At 35.4% G+C, this 15,048-nt stretch overlaps 1 non-coding gene across 1 annotated transcript; it reads right to left on the minus strand.

The window, feature by feature from the left end:
• Positions 1–12,919: 12,919 nt before the first annotated feature.
• LOC127109235 (small nucleolar RNA R71) lies at positions 12,920–13,026 on the minus strand. The gene has a single exon (XR_007796565.1). It is a non-coding gene; the product is annotated as a small nucleolar RNA R71 (small nucleolar RNA).
• Between the last annotated feature and the right edge of the window lie 2,022 nt (positions 13,027–15,048).

Below are 15,048 nucleotides of genomic sequence, written 5' to 3' on the forward strand. Positions count from 1 at the left end.
TAATTACTATATTTTTTTAATTATTTACTAATTATTGTCAAAGATTAATCGGCTATTTTTTGGGTACAAAATTTTGCTTTTTTTTTTTCCTAAAAGAAAGTAATATTATTATTAAAGACTTTAAATATTAAGAATATGATTCTTATATCATTGTTATTTTGAAGTAGAATATTGGTGACACATATTATCAGCTCTTGTTAAGAGTTAGTTACAACAAACTTGCATTGGGGGTCAAGTTCTATAAAAGTTAAGCATGTAACTTAGTTTGAAATCAAGGATGAATCCAAATTAAAATGGCTAGAAAATGGAGATAGAAATATGAGATTTTGTCACGTTATTATGTTAAAGTTGTGGAGAGAAGATGAAGAAAGTTTGTCAGCATGATCACAGAAACTCTAATGAGGATCAAATTGAGGAATCTGAAATCATTGAGAAAATGTTCAAAGATTGATACTATAATCTTTATATCAGTGATATTGAAGTCAGTCCTTGGCGGCATACCAAAGTGAAGTTTCCTCCTCTAATAAGGAACTTGGATGTGTGAGTGCAACTTTCCGTTAAATGTATTTTGTATGATGTCAAAATTAGAATACTTTAGCGTTTGTGTGTATTGGACGGTATCCTCTAAGTCTAGATGTGCATCTTAGCATTAGGAAGCATAACAACTTGTTGGAAAAGGTTTAGAAAAGGTTCATGCATCAAAATTTGATTTTTATGTGAAAAATAGCTATGTGTCGACACATACGCACTATAGGTCGACACATAGAAAGAAATTTTCTCTATAGGTCGACACATACGATTTTCAAGTTGGCTAATGTACCCCATTTTTAATGCATGTAACTTTTGTTCGATGTGTCGCCTCTACAGGTCAACACATGACCTATACAGGTCGACGCATGACATATACAGGTCGACACATGCATCTAACAAGTCGGCATATGACTTACATAGGCCGACACATGCAACGTATCTTTCCAAAAATTTATAACTTTTTCAAATCTTTTGCATTCCTTTTGCCTCTAAACATGCATGCATATATATATTCTTCATACATGCATCATTTCTAGTAAGGTTCTAGAGTAAACCTACATGAAACTGGGACTTCAAAGTATTCTTATCATCTTCAACCTCATTCTATGCATACACACAAACAAACTACACATAATCATTCTTTGTTTGGGTGTCATCTAGAATTAGGGTTGATAACGTTCAATTTAGGTTGATTGATTATAAATTCAGTTGGGATCTTTGAGGCTTTCAAATTAGAAAATCGAGTTGGGGTTTTCCTTCAAGATCAATTTGGGACTTGAAGGTTTTTGACAAGATTACACAATTTGGATTCGATCGAGTGAAGGCTTTGAAGAACGGAAGGTTCTTGCAAAGGAGTAGTGTGGGACGGTAGATCATATTCGTAAATCTTAGGTTACAATAATTCTCAATTTGAATCTGATCGGCTGAAGGCTTTGAAGAACACAAATTTCTTACAAAGGAGTATAATGGGACGGTGGATCAAATTGGCATTGTTGGGTTACTTGATCAAGCTTTGAACAAAAGAAGAGAAAGTGTCAAAATCAACATCAAACTTAGGGTTTGTAAGGTTGGATTGCTACATTTATCTTGTATACTACTTTTGCAAAGTAAGGTTAATTTCATTATCTCAATTCGAGTTTGAATTAAGGACAGGCGTACCTATAGTAGGTCGATTGGGGAACTGCCTAAACAAATCTTTGTGTACTCTCTCCCTCTCTCTCTCTATCTATCTATCTATCTATCTATCTATCTATCTATCTATCTATCTATCTATCTATCTCTATCTCTATCTCTATCTCTTTTATTTTTCATTTGTAAATTGTTGAATTCATCGATCGTGCGACCAATACGTTTGGATAATATTTTTTATTACCTTTTGAAAGAGGTTTTGTTGAGTTGATCACAATCCTTTATATTCTGATTGGATTTGAAGATCAACAAAATCATATAAATATCCAAACAAAATCGATTGCACACAAGGTGTTCGATAATTTGTCTCAATAGATTTTTTATGTGATTTATCATTGGGAATAGACTATACGTGTAGCATAGAATTTAATTGGTAGTGATTAAAAGTATTTTATCAATTTATGTTCATTATCATACCTTGATTCCAATTACGCATATTTGATCTTTTCGATAGAGGAACGGTTAGACGATTCGATTCGGGTTACTTCCGCTCGCCATAAAATTTTCAAAATAGTTTTATTTGTTAAATTTTTTAACTTGTGATCTATCCATCCCCCCCCCCCCCCTTTAGATTAAAGCATATCGTCTAACAACTGGTATCACAAACTTTGGTTGATTTCGTGCTTCAATATTTGCTTAGTAGAAAATGGCTACCAAACTTGAAGGGGCGTACAATAGAGCACAAATTTTCACCGAAGAAATTTATGGCTATTGGAAAGCTTGTATATGTATTCATATCAACTCGGTTGATAAGGGTGTATGGCATGTCATCATCAATGGTCCTAATCAAATTACAATGACCAATGGTGAAGGCGTCGTCGTACCATAATCGGAAGATCAATGGAATGATAATGATAAGACATTATGGTCACATGATTGGAAGACACAAAATATTCTCATATTCGCACTCGATGTTGATGAATATTATCGTGTTTCCCATTGTGAAACTGCCAAAGCTATACGGGACGCATTAGAAGTTGCCCATGAGGGGACTAATGAAGTTAAACAAGCTAGGATTGATATCTTGAATCAAGAGTTTGAACTATTTCGCATGAAACATGATGAAACCATTGTTAACATGCTTAAGAGGTTCATACATCTTATAAATTGGTTGAATGCTCTAGGTAAGCCTATTTCCAATGATATTTCTACTAATAAAGTTTTGAGGTGTTTTAATAGGGAATGGCAACCCAAATGTCACCGCAATCAAAGAAGTGAATGATCTTAAAACACTTGATCTCACAACTTTATTTGGCAAACTAGAAGAACATGAGCAAGAACTCACTTTCTTAGAAAAATATGAGAAAAAGCTTGAGAAGAAGATGAAGAATGAGAAAGGTAAGGACAAGGAGGTAGAGAATAAGTCTATTGCTTTAAATGCTTCAAGCTCAAAGTCCTCAACCAATTAGCAAAGTGATTTTGAAACAAGAGATGACAAGAATTTCGATGAATAAGATATGAGGTTATTCGTCAAAAGGTTTAATAAATACATGTGGAAACATGAAGTTAAGCACTTCGATAATAAGAAGGATATACCTAGAAGTTTATGCTAAAATTATGGAAAAGTCGGTCATTATAGACCGAATCATCCTATGATCGAGAAAGACAAGAAGAAAGGTCATCACAAGAAATCTATCAAGCCTAGAAGATCCTATGATGCTTGGGAGAGTGAAAGTGATTCTTCAAGCGATGAAAGCTCAAGTTCAAATGTCGAATCAGACAAGATTTTCTACATGGAAAACAAAAATAAGAAGAAGAATGTAAGTCTTTCTAAGCTTGAATGTATAATGAATTATCTTATTCTCAATTACAAAAAAAAACTTTTGGTAATCTACATAGAGAAGTTGTAGATGCTTTTAAAAAGTTAGCTTCACACCAAAGAATCTTTTCACACTTAGAAGCTAAAGTTTTAGAAATCGAAAAGAAGATGGAAGCTCTTAAGCAATCTATGGTAGATATTCAAAAGGACAATAATGAGGATGAAAAACCTTCATGGTTTGGTTGTGAATCTTATCACAATTGGCAAAAAGAGGTAAATACTCTTCAAGCTAAATTGGACAAAGTATTACAACGAAAGATTGCATTTTCTATTGATCCATCAAAGTTTGAACGGTCTTTGAACCCTTCATATAAAAAGCATAAATATGTTTAAAAGGACTCAAATAGAAAAAGTATATCTCATCATAACTTATCTTGTCACTATTGTTGCAAGAAATGTCATACTATTGAAAAATGCAAGTTTAGGAGAATTTTTGTTCCTAAAGGTGTTTTTCAATGGTTGCCCAAATGCAACCAAGGTTTCACTAATCCTCAAGAACTCAATGAAGATTGGATACCTAGCACTTTTCGTTGATCTTGCAGGATAAATGTCTTGGCTCTATGAAGAGAGTATGGGATCTCATTTGTGGATGCTCAAGATATGATACGAGTGACGTCTCCCTATTTCATTGACTTTGAGCAAGGAAGAAGGGTTGTGTGACTAAAGGAGATCAACAACTAGTGTTCTTTAATTGGTAAAAGTGTGTTGATTACTATTAATGTTTTATCCAAGAAATATCAGAATAGGTATTTCTTTTCATGATCTAGGTATACCTTCACAAGAAATTCTAAAAAAAATGAAAAAGGAATTGATCAGCCTAAAGCGGTGGAACATGAGAAAGAAGAAGATAACGATTGTGAAAAGGAGAAGGTTTAAAGTGCACCTGCAATGGACGATCTTCCTTTGGCTTGGAGAACCTTCAATAATCATCAAATTAACAACATTCTTAAGGACATTACAAATCACACTACTGGGTACTTCAACAAAGATGAAAGTGTTAAGAGCATTGATGTCAAAAGGGTTTATGGCACGTTTTGCATTTGTTCCAACTTTCGATCGAGAGTTCCTTGTGTAATGCAATTTGCATCCTCCGCCATTCGTATGGTGAGGTAATATCGTTTCAATTTTATCTTTGTAAGTTAGTCGTTTCTTTTATCGTTTTATTTTTCAAAGTTATATGATATACTTAGTGTATGATACATATTATGAGTAATCATTTCCAAAGATTTCAATTGATAACCATGGTGTGTTTCGATTTACATGTCTTTAGTGGCCTTATCTTAATATCTTCACATGTACTCTATATTGTTAACAATTTATGCCTGCTCCAAAGGGTTTAAAATAATGTCAATGATATCATTTTTGGTTCCACTAACATGTAACTTGTCAAGGAGTTTTCTAAGCTTATGCAGGGTGGGTTTGAGACGAGTCTCATGGGGGAGTTGAATTACTTCCTTGATCTTCAAATCAAGCAACTCAACGAAGGGGACATTCATGTGTCAAACAAAATATTGTAACGAATTGCTAAAGATATTTGGTATGGAAGATGTGAAATCAATTGACACTCCAACACCCATAAATGAAAACTTGGAAAGAAATGAAAATGGTAAGGATGTTGATGTCAAAAAGTATAAGTTTAATCACATATGTGTGCATCCTTCATCAATTTATAAGCGAGATAATATTGTTCCATTTTCCCTTTTTGAAATTAAGATTTTACTTTTGCATGTTATATATGTCCCAAATGTTTGATATATTTTATGTATGAAATATTTCATGAATGTTCACTTCCAAAAATTTCAATTGATGTACGTCAAGTTATATGCTTATAACGACTTTATGTTATTTCTATTTCATACTTGAAATATTTTCTTGGTGTTTAAGCTTGTTATCTATTCCGGAATGAAATATGTTTTAACATGTTATAATGTTAGAAAAATTCTTGTAGTGTGTCATTGTTATGATAACATCTATGTTTTTGGTTTGAGCAGTGATAAATCTATATATCGCCTTGCTAGAACACATGTGTGTGCAGCATTTTGGGAGCACCAAAAGTATATGTCACGTAATCATTCGCTTTTGTAGCAACTCGTGAGTTTATGATTACATTGTATGCTTCATCTTTTAAGTTTATTGTATATGTTATTTGGCATAAGTTGTGGCAACCATGTTATATTGTAGCTTTAAATGCTTGTGTTTATGTTTAGGCATTCTTGTTCAATATGTACATCATTCTATGTGAGTGATGTGTTATATATAATCTTATCTTTGCAAATGCCTCTATGTTATATAAGATACTTCTCATGGATTGATTTGTCTCTTTTTGATGTTATCAAAGGGGGAGAAGCATATACAAGATGAAGTTTGAATGCATACATTCAAGGGGAGCCTTCATAAAGACACGAAACTTATTATCTCAAGTTTTGTCATCATCAAAAAGGGAGAGTATGTGAGTGAAAATTTATGTTAGATGTATTTTATATGATGTCAAAACTAGGATACTTTAGCGTTTATGTATATTGGACGATATCCTCTAAGTCTAAATGTAAATCTTAGTATTAGGAAGCATAAAAACATGTTGGAAAAGGTTTAGAAAAGGTTCATGCATCAAAGAAAAGGTTTCATGTATCAAAAATTGATTTTTATGTGAGAAACAGCTATGTGTCGACACATATGCACTATAGGTCGACAAATAGAAGGAAATTTTCTCTACAGGTCGACACATACGATTTTCAGGTCGGCTCATGTACCCCATTTTTAAAGCATGTAGCTTCTGTTTAATGTGTCGCCTTTACAAGTCGACGCATGACCTATACAGGTCGGCACATGCATCGAACAGGTCGGCATATGACTTACATAGGTCGACACATATAACGTATTTTTTCAAAAAATCATAACTTTTTAAAAACTTTTGCATTCCTTTTGCCTCTAAACATGAATGCATATATATTCTTCATACATGCATCATTTCTAGTAAGGTTCTATAGTAAACCTAATTGAAATTGTGATTTCAAAGTGTTCTCATCATCTACAATCTCATTATAGGTATACACACAAACAAACTACATATAATTATTCTTTGTCCAATAACTTTGATGGGTTGAGGTTCCTCTATGATCACATGAACGCAAGTGAGGATGTTGAAAAGGTAAAGTCTATTGGTACTCAATAATTGACCCAAAATCTCGTGGCATACTTGATGAGGTACACCGTTATAACTAGGGGTTTATTTGAAGTGGGTGATGCGCATGAGCAGAATGATATTTGCCTTAACAAAGAGCTTAACCAGTCAAGGGATGACTTGAAAACCCGGACTACTCAAGTTGAGGAATTGACCAAACAACTCTCTGAGATGAAAAAACAAAATGAGTTGTCAGAATCTCAATTATTGGAAATAACTAAGAAGAATGAAACCATGTCAACTAGGTGCTCGTAGCTGGAAACGACTAATGTTGACCTAACTCAAGAAGTAGAGAAATCTCGGAATCTCAACGAGACTTTGAAAAAATCGCTTCAAGATGCCCAGGTGGACTTTCTTTCCGTCGGTGACAAAGCTTTTGAGAGGGCCAAAGCCCAAGCTTTATGCATCGCATCAGACTTGGATGTGTTGAAGATGGATTTCTTTAAAAATGTGGTGGATGGGAGGCTAGTCGACATCGACGAAGCTTCGCCTAAAGTAGAAGGCTCAAGGGGCGTGACAAATGATAATCTAACATCAGAAACCCAAGCGATCGAGCATGAAATTTGAGTTTACTTTTTTTTGTTGGCCATCAATGGTGATGTGCACCTTGTACCTTTTTGAATAATATTTTGCTTTCCTACTGAATAATTAAGCCTTTTAAAGGCTTTGTGATGGTGTTATTTCCTTGTTCTTATGTGAATTCCCTTTGACTTCACTTATTATTATTTTGAGTTACAGATTTATGGCCGACCTTGTAGGTCAGCATGATTATCTTATCTTTGACCATATAGTCTGAGGAGGTTAAGATAAGTCAAATGCTTTACCGCGATAAATTGATCACACCATTTGAATGCATATGTGTGCTAATGTTACACGACGTGCAGAGCCTCATGGGTTTAACGTTTAAATGAAGAACAAAGGCTCTCATTAAATATTACCTGTTCGCAGCCAATATGCTAGAAGCCTCAAGTTACTTGGATTTTGCATAAAGGCTCTCATTCTTGAAAGCATAAAATTTGATGTTTTTAAAAATGAACAAATATGGAAGAAAGTTGAACGAAAATTAGAAGTATTGGAGAGATTTTAACAATAAAACAACATGAAATGAATTATGAGCTGCATAATGATAGAAAATCATTAATTAATGTAAGATAAGTTTCAAATAGAACATAATTTTTTATATGATTATTTCCAAAATCAATTTTCTAGGTTATATGTTCAAAGAGAGGTTAGTGAAAAAAATAATCAATATTAGATATAATAAACTCAACTCGACGGAACAAGATGAGAGCTGCATCACAAAAAACATAATCTCAATATCAATCTCTACTAAAACACAATAGCAACAAATAAAATAAAACATAGATTTAATAAACTCAACTAAAAAACAACAACTTACATTAATCAACACCACAAAAAAACAATCAATAACAATATCAAGAACAACAACGCCAATAAACAACCTCTAGGGTTTAGGGTCTTAACAGCAATAACAACAACATTGACAAAAACAACATCAATAACAACAACAAAAACAACAAGAAAACCTCTAGGGTTTCGGATCTCAACACCACCACCATCACAACAACAACAATATGACAACAATATTAGTAATGATGTTTGACGTACTAGATCTCTGAAGAAGAAGTAAAAGAAAATAATTTAGATCTTTGAAGAAGAAACGAGAGCACCAAACACATAACATCTTCGTATTGAAGATGATATGTGTTTATGGCTCTCTTTGTTTAGGGATCTTTTGTAAAGGATTCTTCGTTAGGGTTTTGTTTGTGTTGTTTAGACAAGTGTAACTGAATGCTACAAGCTAAAGTTAGGGGCTCAATGGCGCCTATCATATGACATATCATAGAAACATATTCATCTCGGTTGGAAAGAAAACCGAGATGAAATGTTGCGTACTTTTAGATTAAAAGTAAAATACTCAAGAAGGCACAACTTTTAATGAGATAAAAACATAAAATGAAACTGATGGGATTCGAAGCATGTACATTGAATAAGTTTACCCCTCAATTTTCAATTTAATCGATAAAAATAAATTGTATATTTTTTTAATAAAAAAATAGGGTGCGTTCAGGAATTATACCTTGATTTTTCAATACATGAGGTGAAATCATTGTCATGAAATGTATTATTTATAGTAGTATATAGTGAATCAGAGAGTTGATATCTCTCACAAAGTAAATCGTTTGATTGAACTGGGTAAACAAGTTATTATGTTTATTGTCTTTACTTTATCTTCTTTCGCAAAGTTAAATTGGTGTCTTATTGCATATAAAATTATTTTTGCTGAAGATTGTTTATTTTGGCTGTTATTGTTTTTTGTCACTGTAACACCCTAAACCCCGCATAAAACTTAACACATGATTTAATAAAAATTACAACCGCATATGGTGTCACTCACATCAAATATATCCTACTTTGTAACAAGGGTTACAAAATATCACATAAAACATGTCATCGCATGCTCACCTTCACTTAGGGTATCATCACAGCGGAATCATTATCAAATCAATTAAACATAGTAATTTCAACTCAAGATGTTTAGTCTCATAAACTTCAACTTTCATAACACAACAAAAAGAGTTGTATTATTCAACTCGCAACAACTTTGAAATCTCATAAAATATAGAAAAAAGTAACTTCAACTAAACAAAAGAAGTGTAAGCAAAAATTCCCAGTCCGATTACATGATCAGAGCAAGACCCCACTAAAGAAAATGATAAACTATTGGAATTCATTCCAAGAGCTACCTTCCACTTACTTCAACAACGCTACTCCTAAGTATTTGCACGATGCCCATGTAAAGGCAACATTCAAATAGAAGGGTTAAGAAACAACAAACCAATATAAATAGTGTAAATAATGCTAAGGTAGAGACACACATCAAGTACATATTCATTACATAACTATCAACAACATATTCTCACACCCAATTCATGACAGCAATCACATAATCACATCCAATCATAACCATCATGAAAAATTAACAACATATACAATCATATATGCAAATGTACTCCACAACTGACTCATTATTCATGCGGTACCATTCATGAACACTCAGGTTCATCCCGCTCCCGATCCCTACCATAAGACCAGAGCACACCAAATCGTTACCACCACCATAGGTAACACTTCATCAATTCCCACCTGAAACCGGCTACTCGCTCTCGATCCCACCTGAAACCGGCTACTCGCTCCCGACCCCACCATAGGACCAGAGCACATCAAAACTGGACTGAAGCCCGTATACCATGATGCATGACTCTCAATAACATGTATTATCACCACAAGGTTCACCAAAAGGATCCACATACACATCTCACCATTTATGCATCACAACATTCATCATACACAACAATCAAATCATGCTATAACATAAATAAACCACGACAAATAGAAGTAACTCATCAAACATGACCTCATCTGCATTCATTCATGTCACTTCACCAAACAACGACACATCATCGTATAAACATAACGATTCGCTAATCAAACATACAAGTCATCACAAGCATCTCTATAGTAGGTAACCATCTACAACTCAAACATTTCACTAAGTACTATCATGAGGTATATTCATGCGTTAGATATCTAACACTTCAAATGACACGTTATTTGGACCTACGGATAAAAAGATACGGCCAAAATCGTCGGACAACACAACAAAGGTAAAATAGAGTTTTACACAAAATTGGTCTATGACAATCGATTGTCATAGGATGTCAATCGATTGTTTCCAAGAATATTTTTCTACTGACTTCCTAAAATAGACAAACAATCGATTGTCAAAAAGGTACAATCGATTATAATGTTAATTTTTTTCAAAAATCCAACTGGTGCAATAGATTGTCATCTGGTGACATTCGATTGTCACTGTAGTATTTTCCAAAAATCCCAACTTTTACACACATTTATCTTCTTCTTCCTCCCAAAATCACCACACATGAACCTGATCACACTGAATTACACCGTGTTTTTGACTCGGATTTCACATGTTTATTAGGACTTTATTATCATTTTGTTTGTATTATGCTCTCTTTTATCTTGTTTTCAGATATTTAGCACTTTCGGACTCTTTTGGAAGAAACGAAGCAAAAAGACCTAAAATTAAGGTTTTTCGGCGAAAATTACACACATGGTGTTGCACATGGCGGCTATAGGAAGAGCCATGAGTCATCAATCCTCAACTAGGAGGTAACCGCCACGTTCCCATGATCTTTCCCATTTACACACATGGCGGGCGCCATGAAGGGATGGCGGGCGCCACCTTTGGAAATCACGTTTCCACTAAGGAGAAGTTGGAGGGCACCATGGTCTTTGCAAGCTGCTGAAATCCTCTATAAATAGTTCGTTCCATTTCATTTTCTAATCATCCAACTTAATTCACAACACTAAGCCTATATTTATCATTTGTAATAGCGGTAATCCGTCACATCGGGGGGTTATCGCACCTTATTGAGATTGAGTTGGGTCACTTCGAGTTGATGTCGTCTTTAGCTTTAGGAGTCGGAGGTTTATTTTTGTACCAGATTTAAAGCCCTCCGTTTGGAGCAGGTTCTTATTTATCGCTTTTATTTATTTATTTGTCATCGCTTTACTTTATTTATTTTCCGCACTCGCTTTACTTTATTTATTTTCCGCAATCGCTTTACTTTATTTATTTTCCGCACTCAATTTACTTTATTTATTTTCCGCACTCGCTTTACTTTATTTATTTTCCGCACTCGCTTTACCTTATTTATTTTCTCCACTCGCTTTACTTTATTTATTTTCCACACTCGATTTACTTTATTTATTTTCCGCACTCGCTTTACTTTATTTATTTTCCGCACTCGCTCTTTACGCCTCACATTCTAAAATAACCTTTTCATCATGATCAATACCGTTGTGTTTGTTTGTGTTACCATGTCTGGCTAAATCTTTTAAAGGTTAGAATGTAAGGATCGCGGTTAAAGAGATGTTTTACATATTGAATCTGTAGAAATACATTAAAGGCTGTTTTGATTTTTAACTTGAGTTTTCTAAAACAAACTTGGTTAGTTTTAACTATTCGAGGAGTGCGAAAGCACCCTGGCTTAGTAACTAGGAATTTTTTATCACTTTAAGGAAAAACTATTTTTGAAACTGTTTTTGGACGCGTTGATAGATTTAAAATCAGGAAACTCCTTGGGTAAACTATCCAAATCAAAATCACTTTTCAACTAAGTTTACGAGTCTTATTTCTTAAAAATAAGTATACTACTTTAGCATTCTGCGCACCTTTTATAAGTGACAATAAAAGGCCTTAATTTAAGGGTAAACTCGGTTTTGAATACGCGAAAGCGACGGTTCCTGTTAAATGGATTCTTTTCAAGAGTAGAAAATATTGCCTCATAAGTAGTTCTATTTAGACAATCAAAACATCACTTAACTGACGTGAAATACATTCAACCTGTCTTTACCTGCATTTATTATTTACCGTCATTTTGCAAACCCAATATTTTTTTTATACCGCCTTAGATAAACACCGTAACGATAGTAATCGATAGATTGGCGATTGGTCTCTGTGGGATGGATATTCTTTTATTACTTTGACGCAATTCGTGCACTTGCGAATTAACATGATAAAGTTTTTGGCGCCGTTGTCGGGGACCAACTTCGTCAAATTTCGTACCCTGTTGTTACACCGTCTAGACTAAGGCATTATTAGCCGGTAAATGCGAAGAACCCGTAGTACCGGAAATTTAGTAGATCCTTTAGCGGAACCCGAACGTTATACTCGCACACGCCTCTTACTCATCCGAATTAAGAAAGCTATGGCCGAGAATCGCGACTGGAGACCTCTTAAGGAATTTGCCTAACCGTTTGACGAGGAACCTAGTTCGAGTATAGTAAACCCCCTTATTCCTGCTAACAATTTCGAACTAAAACCGTCTTTGTTGCAATTAATGCAACAGAACCAATACGCGGGTCTCGCTACTAAGAACCCGAATCAACATTTAAAAGTTTTTATCCAACTAGCCGACACCTTTAAATCTAACGACGCTTCACCCAATGCGATCCGTTTGAGATTATTTCCTTTCTCCCTTAGGGATAGAGCAAGTTCATGGTTAGATTCACTTCCAGCTAATTCAATAACTACCTGGGAAGACCTTAGGAGAGTATTCCTTGCTAGATATTTCCCCCCTAGTAAGACTGTTGTTCTTCGAAACCAAATAACTAGATTTGCTCAAAACCAAAGAGAATCGCTTTTCGAAGCTTGGGAGAGATATAAGGAGCTATTAAGAGTCTGCCCATACCATGGCCTAGAACAGTGGTTGATCGTTCATACCTTGTACAATGGACTCCATTATAACACCAAGATAAGCATCGACGCTGCCGCTGGTGGCGCGCTGATGAACAAACCTTATCCTGAAGCTTGTGACCTAATTGAGGATATGGCCCAAAACCATTACCAATGGGGAACTGAACGAGCATCAATAAAGAAAAAGGAGACCCAAGGTGGAATACATGAGGTAAGCTCTCTAGACATGGTACAGGCGAAAATGGACGCTTTAGCCCTTAGGATTGAACATATGTCTACGAAGACTAACACCACAACAGTAGTCCATACAGAGTGCGAACTCTGTGGATCTAAAGGACACGAATCGGTGGAGTGTAACCTTTTGAACGACCTGAACACCGACCAAGCGAATTACGCCTAAGGTAACCCATTTTCAAACACTTACAACCCTGGATGGAAGAATCATCCGAATTTCTCCTATAAAAACCAGAACCCTATTCAAAATCATGCACCTCAGAGACCGCAAGGTTATCAAGCCCAAAAACCAAACCAACCTATGCAAGTTGTGCCCCAGAAGTCTAACCTTGAGAAGATGATAGAGAGCTTTATATCGGGCCAGACTCAGCAAAATAAAGAATTCCTAAACCAGAACATTCATGTAAACGAACTTATAACACAATTAGGAACCAAGGTTGATCAGATAATCACTCACAACAAGATGCTTGAAACCCAGATCTCACAGGTAGCACAAAACCAAGCCCCACAAACTACACATGGAGGCCAATTCCCTGGATAACCTCAACCAAACCCTCGAGGGCAAGCTAACGCTATCTCGTTACAAAGTGGGACCGCTTACGAAGGGCCTCATAACCCAGCGATGAGCGAGTCCAAAACTTCTAAAGGAAATTTACCTACCAACCGAGGAGAGGAACCGGTAGAACCCGATAAACAAACCGACCAAGAAGGTGAAGCCAAGGATACAACTTACAAACCACCACCCTCGTACAAACCACCAATCCCATATCCGCAAAGACTTAAACAAACCAAAGTCAACAACCAATACCAAAAATTTATAAAAGTAATAGAAAAGCTTCATGTAGAGATTCCTTTCACCGAAGCTATCACCCAAATTTCGTCTTACGCCTAATTTCTCAAAGACATCTTAACTAACAAGCGTAGGCTCGACAATCCAAAACCTTGGGAATGCAATTTTATTTCCGAGGATAAACTTGCTAAGAAGGAGAAAGACCCTGGTAGTTTTTCTATACCTTGCATTTTAGGGAGTCATGTGATCGACAAAGCTTTCCTAGACTTAGGCGCTAGTGTGAGTTTAATGCCCTTAGCTGTATGTAAAAGGTTAAACCTAGGAGAATTGCAACCAACTAAGATGTCCCTCCAATTATTCGATAGGTCTGTTAAGTATCCTGTAGGCATTTTAGAAGACATCCCAGTTAGGATCGGTCAACTTTATATCCCAACAGACTTTATGGTCATGGATATCAAAGAAGACGAAGATATCCCTATCCTTTTAGGTAGACCATTCTTATCAACAGTCGGAGCTATAATAGATGTCAAAAGAGGGAAATTAACCTTCAAAGTAGGGGATGAAAAGATCGAGTTCATTCTTTCAAAATTCCTGATGGCACCAATTTTAGGAGATGCATGTTACGCGATCGATATCATAGATGAGTGCATAAGAGAATTTGATCAAGGAGAACCTAAGATCGAACCATTCTCAAAACCAATCGGAAAGGATGGCGAGCTAGAGGAAACAGAACCTAACGAATGTTTGGATCTTACTCCAGACCTTTCACCAGATTCCTAAAAACCAGCTCAAGAACTTAAGGAACTACCCAAGAACCTAAGATATGAGTTTTTGGATGAAGAAATAAACCGCCCAGTAATAGTTAGTGCCACCTTAAACCAAGATGAGACGAATCGACTCTTGAATGTTTTAAGAAGATACCCATCTGCCTTAGGGTATAACATATCTGATTTAAAAGGTATAAGCCCATCAGTGTGTATGCACAGGATCTCGCTAGAGGA

Source organism: Lathyrus oleraceus, chromosome 7 (genome assembly GCF_024323335.1).
Source record: "Lathyrus oleraceus cultivar Zhongwan6 chromosome 7, CAAS_Psat_ZW6_1.0, whole genome shotgun sequence".
In the NCBI taxonomy this organism is placed as follows: Eukaryota; Viridiplantae; Streptophyta; class Magnoliopsida; order Fabales; family Fabaceae; genus Lathyrus; species Lathyrus oleraceus.